Below are 7,633 nucleotides of genomic sequence, written 5' to 3'. Positions count from 1 at the left end.
TAGAGTAGTGTCAAGATAGGAATAATGCTTTAAGTTCCATGAGACTTCCAGCAGTAGAGGAAGCTTTAGGGAGGATTGTATTCATTAAAGTCTGTTGGATGAGAGGAGATTGCAGTTGTAAAATTCAGTGAATTTCCTTATTTTTTGTAGAATACACGAGGGAGGGGGAGTTGGGAGGCATGACAGGAAATGATGAAAAGGGTGACATCCTTTAAGATGTACCATTGTCATAAGATGCTTTGTTGAATGGCAACCCTTTTACAATGACTTAATAGTAATAAAATATAATTTAAAAATGTTCCTTTAACCAGAAAATAAAACTGAACACCAGGGGAAATATATACAAGTCCTTGGACTTTTTCAAATCTAAAGCTCTGCCACTTGAGCCACAGCACCACTTCTGGCTTTTTCTACATATGTGGTACTGAGGAATCGAACCCCGGTCTTTGTGTATGCTAGGCAAACACTATACCACTAGGCCAAACTCTCAGCCACAAATTATTTTCTTTGTATAATCTTTTTTCAATAAGAGATGGATTATACCAAATTGTAGAAATGAATTTGACTTACTTTTAATTCAGTGTATTCACATTTTTATTTTTTAAAATCAGGATTATCTTTGCTTTATGTGAAATATATAACCCATGCAAACATTTATTATTTGAATTCAAAAAATAAAAACATAAGAATAAACAGTATTCACACAGTTACGTTTATTAAAATACACAACATTATTTTAAAAATAGCCATCATAAATTCATGCTATTTTTATTTTTTGGCCAGTCCTGGGGCTTGAACTCAGGGCCTGGGCACTGTCCTTGAATTTTCCCAAGGGTATCATTCTACCACTTGAGCCAAAGCACCAATACAGGCTTTTCTGTGTATGTGGTACCAAGGAATGGAACCCAGAGATTCGCGCATGCTAGGTGAGCATTCTAGCACTAGGCCATGCTCCTGGCCTCTCATATTATTTTTTTTATTTCAAACTTAACAGAAGGATTATTCTTCATATCTAATGAAGAAACACCTGATATGAAAAATCTTCATGAAAATCTTGGAGTTCAGTGGTGGTAGTTCATGACTGTAAAGATGCCCTAATCTCATTGCTGAGTATTCAAAGAAAATGAAATCTGCAGTCCATGTGGATTACAGCACTACTCAGCAATGAGATTAGGGGATTGCATTGTTGCTTATATTTTATCTTTTTTCCCAATAACCTCTATGCTTTTTATCAAAATTGAACTAATTTATTGTGTAACCAATGGTGGACAGGGTTCCTATTCCATAAAGCCTCACAAACACTTTATTATTTGATCTTTTCAATAATAATCTTTACTTGAACCCAATAGACCAAAATATGTCTTAATAAGAATATCTATTAGCACTGAAAGAATAAAGTTAATGAAAACTAATTTTGCAAAGATGGTAGTACATGAGGTCATATGCCAAACTATTAAATTTATATTTTTTAAATTAGACTTTGTAGTAAAAATCCTTTTACATTAGCTTTTACATTAATAATAAAATATGATATCACTGTGATAAATCAGACTAAACAAGTTTAACACTGACACAATTTATAATATAATATTTCACTGTGGTGTTAGTTTAGAAGAAAAAAATTTTAAAAAAGAATGTCAACAAATACTATGTAGACTGGAAGTTTCAGAAGATCCTGTCCTAAAAAAAGACAGACTTAAAAGCATATTATAGCTATTCACTAAAATGAATTTCCACATGTTATATTTTAGGCAGTTCGAGTCTATTCCTCTCAAAACATTGTTTTATCATCTTGAGGATTGGGGCATTCTTTGAGTGACAGCCCCGTGAGACTGTTTTGACTCACTCTTTTTGGCTTATGGAGGGTGAATTATATCCTTTCTCCAAAGATATGATGAATGGCCATGTTATGAAAATTGCTTGACTGGAGCTAGAATGTATTTCAAAATTGAAACTCATTGTACATACTATAATGAATTTCAATTTTGCAATATAAATAGTTCTCTATGTACACACCCTGCTAGGTACTTTCTTTCTATCCTGTAAGCATTGTTGCTGTGGTCAGGCAAGGTTTATGAAAATTATTGAGCATTCAGCAATTGTATTAGTTATTCATTGTTATCGAACAAGTTATCCCCAAGTTTATCAGTTTAAAGCAATGATATCTAGTATCCATTACATTTTGTAGATGATTGGGATTATCTTGTAAAGACAGGTGTTCATGAACCATTTAGCTACATTGCTCTCTGTCAGAACCCTTTCTTAAGGTCAAAGTAAAGCATGAAGCCCAGGGGACCTACCATTTGAAGACTTGAGGATATGATCACTTACAGTCCTGGAAGTGTCTGATTTAATCTAACAAGGACTTTTAAAGATTCATTTCTATATTACAGATAAGGACACTAAAGTATCAAGGAACAAGTCAGTTCAAGTGCAATTCCTGGAGTCTGAGTTTTAACCACTATAATTAAAATTCATACTTATCACATTTTAGAGAAAATAAAACCTAAATTAACTTGAGATAGGAAAAGTAGCTAAGTGTCTTTGATTCCAACACTGCAAAAACAAATCTAAATTTACTTTAAATTTAAATTACATGAACCTAGCTCCTTACTTGAAAAAATGTATATGAATACAGTTGGGCCTTAAATAATTGCATTTATTCATTTTACCCTGAAAGCATATATAAAATCTCATTCTGGACCAGATTTATTACTAAATATTTCACAGTACTAAATGAGATCCTCCTCCTTGTCAGAGTACCAGTACTCATGGAGTAACCTAATGAAGTCCATCATCTTACCTAAATGTGAAAACCCATGCCAAGGTAAATGATTTTTCCACGTTTACAAAGAATAGGAGGCAGCTATCCCCTAAACTTCCCAAAGGGTCGTCTTTCTCAAATTCTTTGCTGCATAAATAGAATCTTGCAGGAGCCAGAGACTGTCTTCAAGCTTCTGGACCTACCTGAGAGTTTATTTTTTTAATGCCTATGAAAATAGCATGGTAGTTCCAGGTACTTCAGGACATAGAAATCGAGTCTTGATTGTCATCATTAACCATCTCATCAAGGTAAGGGAGATTTGATTATTGCCTCCAAACTGAGCAATTTTGCAGACAAATGACTGGAGCTCCAACTCTCATCAGGTGTGTATTCTCAGAGAGCAAGTCCTTCTTGATGCACACTGAGCTATTTGTGACCATTCATTTCCCTCTTCCAAATATCTTGTCCCTCCCCTCCACATTTTATCAAAAGAAGTCAGTTCTAAAGAAAAATCTACCCTCTTTTTTTCTGGAAGGAACTACTTGCCTGAGATATACCTATGCCAGGTTCATCATTATCCTTAAGAACAGCCCATAGGGACCGGGAGTTTGGCCTAGTGGTTAAAGTGCTTGCCTAGCATGCAGGAAGACCCGGGTTCAATTCCTCGGTACCACATACATAGAAAAAAGCCAGAAGTGGTGCTGAGGCTCAAGTGGTAGAGCTCTAGCCTTGAGAAAGTCCAAGGACAGTGCTCAGGCCCTGAGCTCAAGCCCAGGACTGGCAAAAAAAAAAAAAAAAGAACAGCCCATACAAATTTTGTAGATGTCACATAAGTACTTGTCATATACTGTTCTACTTTGATTAAATGATTTAACTCTGATGTCACAATCATTGTTGAGCCAACAAAATGCAGAAAGTGTGTTTAACTTCAAGATGAATTGCCTGTAAACTGCAGAGATAAGCCTTAAGTCTGGCTCTATATTCCATGCCCCTAATTACTAGATGAGTTGTAGATCTTTTCACAAACAAATGTTATTTTGCACCTCCTAAACATGCATGTATAATATAATATACATAAGTACTGTTTGTTGATAAATAGAATAGGAAGTTGGGAATAGTATCTCATTTCTGTAATCCCACATACTGCAGTGACAGAGGAGGAGATGGAAGCACTTCAGGCTAGTCCAGAAAGCAAGATGTTTTCTCAAACAAAATAAAATCCCCAAACAGAAAAACAACGACAAAAACATAGAATGAGATAATAAGTAGCTGGGGAAGGCTGAACTTTAGAAAAATCTTTATTATTGTTTATAAAATTTTTAAAATATGAGTTGCCACATAAACTGAGCAATGCAGTAACCAATTCATCAAGGGCAAGCTTTAAATAGCATAAACTCAGTAAAACCCAAATGAAGAAATACAGAGTCATCATATATATAAACCTATGCAAACAGTTTGTCATTACCTCAGTATATGCATATTGAATGTTCTAATGTACTAAATCACAGGGACAATAATATTGCTTTCTAAATGTCATACTAAAAATGTGAACTTTTACTGGAGTGTACTGTAGAGGTTTGTAATAAAGTCAGAGATTTTATCATAGCTTACAAGTGTAGGAGACACCTTTGAGGGTTGTAAACTACTAGTCGACACAGTAAGTTGCATTTTAAAGGGCCTCTTTGCTTGGCACAATCTAGTTCCCACATAAATACTTCCTTATTCTTGGGTCACCATGGAAATATTACTCTTTTTTTTTCTCCTACCAGCACCTTTCTGCTGCCCAATCAATATTGGGGATTGAACTCAGGACCTGGGCACATTCCTTAGCAATTTTGCTTAAGGGTGGTGCCCTATCTCCTGAGCCAAACCTCCATTCCCCAATGAAATATCCTTTATAAAAACTAGCCTGCAGTATGGCTGCATTGTTCAACCTAGCCAAGTCACAGCCTTCTGGATTCTGTGATTAAAGTTAGACTGCACCAAAACAACCACAACAAAACCCACTAGTCTACTGCTTGCTAGATTGCTTAACTGCTAAAGTTGAAATACTTCTACCCAAAGTACTTCAAAAGATCACACACTGAACATCAAGGTTACAGTTGGAAGGAAAAAGTTAAAAAATGTCAGTATGAGCTATGTGGCACTGGGTCAGTCTGAGTTCAAGCCCCAGGACCAGTCAACCCTCCCACACCCCTCCAATAAAAAAAAAAAACAAAAACAACCTTCAAGCATGTTTATGTCCTTCTTTGAGAACATGGCCACATGTCAGATGGAACACCCACCTATCTAAATAGTTGTTAGTATTTGCTAGAAAGTAAATCAAAACTGAAAATAGGGGATGTTACCTTGCAAAAATGCAAAAATGGAATTTTGAAAATAAGCTGATTCATCATGAATTTTTAAAAAAATACAAAGTATGCTTTTGCAATGGAAATAACCCAGATATCCCAGTACAGATGAATGGATACAAAAAATATGGTACATATATACAATGGAATTTTATATAGCCAACAGAAAAGATAAAATAATGACATTTGCTGAAAAGTAAATGAAACTAGAACTAAACAAATCATGTTGAGAGATATAAGCCAAGACCAAAGGAACAAAAGGTGCATGGTATCCTTAATATGTGCATTAATATTGAAACAGTAGAAGAGTGATGAGTTAATATTCCAATATTTGGGAACCCAAAGTTATTGACATGGTCTTGGAAATATAAATATAACTACACAGAGATAAAAATCTATGATAAAATATATACTCTATGGACATAATGTTATATAGATCAATATGTATCTATGACATACAAAATCTTGGCTTAATTTTAATTGTGTTCGAAAATTTATGTGTCAGTGATTGCATATAGAGCTTCCCTTCCTGAATACTTGTTTGTTAAACATGCCATTTGAAACATGATGTAAATATCAGTATTAATAAAATCTTTCAATAAATAAAATGTGCTTTGGTATTTCAAAAACAGCATGAGGTATTACACTAAGTAGAGGCAGTGGGAGGATGTCATCCATTTGATTGTGATGATGAGGCAGGGAGCCAGGGCCCAAAGGACAGAAGTGGTCAGAGCCATGGGAAATGAAATCAAATCACAAAGAGCAAAAAAAGAAAGAAAGAAAGAAAAAGTTCCTGATTTAATTTAAATAGAACAAAGAAGGCTGGTAGATGCAGAACTGTAGATGCAGAATTGGAGGCTCAGGGCACAGAAGCAGAGGAGATCCTGAATGTGATCCTCAGCAGCTGGCGGCCATCTTGGGCAGAGGTCTAGGAAAGATTACAAACTAAATTGCTTGAGTAGGACAGGTCAGAAGCCACACTTCAAAGTGTCTGGGGCCCTTATGGGAGTAGAGATTGTTGTCTACAGAGAAATGCCTATCAGGCACTGACTCAACAGGAGTGCCAAGATCCAGACTGGGGCAATGGCTACTCAGCAGGACAAGAACACAGGTCAACAGTCTTCTCCAATAAGACAGATTGCTGAGGTTATCACAGCATGAAAGTCATGTTCCACTTCTTTGAAGCCATCTTTCAAAGATGCTGAACATTCTCTCAGAGGTGAAGCTTAATGTAAAAAATCCAAACACTATGAAAGTATTGTTTAAAATACATAAATCAGATTAAATTTGACGTCACTAGCCAAAAGGCAGTGATTTGGGAAATAATAATCACAATATTTATAGTCAAAGTGAATAAAGGACATACTCTCTGGATATCACGGGAGTACAATGTGAAGGTATAATACTTTCCCAGCATTAGTCGATGTTGACCACATGTCCTGCTTGACTAAATCCTGTCTATAACTTCAAGCATTGTTTCAAAATATGTGTTCTGCAACAACAAGAATTACAACAGAAGAGCTTTTGACATACTACTGGATTCATGGGGATTCTTTAAATCTGGTAAGAAGCTTGAATGAGAGAGTAGGGAAAAATAAGTGCCAGTATCTCAAGCTTATAATCCTAGCTACATAGGAGACTGAGATCTGAAGATTCAGATTTAAAGCCAGCTCAGGCAGGACAAATTCAAGAGACTCATCTCTATGTAACCAGCAAAAAGCCAAGGGGAAAGAATTATAACTCAAGTGGAAAAATAACAACTTTGAAAACAATATGCAAAATCACCATCACTAATATAGAAAAATGGTAGGAAAATAGAAAATTGCACCATGGGAGAGAAAGGTTGAAATTGAGATGTGTTGTAGCATAAATTAACAGGCTGAAGTTGTACAAAGGAGTTGAAACTCTGATATTTTAAAAGGTTGAAAATGATACTTCCTTACACACAAAAAATTAGAAATGTATCCCATCCCCTGTTAGTTTCAATTAGCTAAATAAAAGTTATCATTGGCTATATAAAACACTTTATATTGTTGAGAAAGGCAGATATAAAATGCATATTCATTTGACACATAACATTAATGATCACACAAAATATAAAATCAAATGAACCTGGAATCAATGGTTTATCTACTCAGTCAGTTATCCACTCTAACATGAAGACAGGGTAACAAGAAAAGAGAGTCCTACAATTAAAGGTTATTAAACAAGAAACTACATATTTCTAACCTGTTTTTGGTTTTTTTTTTAATTCCTGGCCATTACCAAATTTACTTTTGGCTGTGGTAAAAAAGGAAGAATCTTTTGATCATATTCAGATAACACGACTTAAGCTATTGGTTTGGAATTTTACTATGAAATATGAAAGGAATCTTTAATACTAGAAAAGTATGTCTCTTAAAATATTATCATATTTAAAATAATCCTTTAACATCTTTATTTTTCATGCAATTCTCTAGCATTAACATTTTGACTTTTTCTATAATTCCCTCTTATAACATTTTGTTTCAAGTTTTAG

The sequence above is a fragment of the Megascapheus bottae genome, chromosome 3, assembly GCF_031878675.1.
Source record: "Megascapheus bottae isolate mThoBot1 chromosome 3, mThoBot2.hap1, whole genome shotgun sequence".
Taxonomy (NCBI): Eukaryota; Metazoa; Chordata; class Mammalia; order Rodentia; family Geomyidae; genus Megascapheus; species Megascapheus bottae.
Note: the sequence above shows the minus strand (reverse complement) of the source record.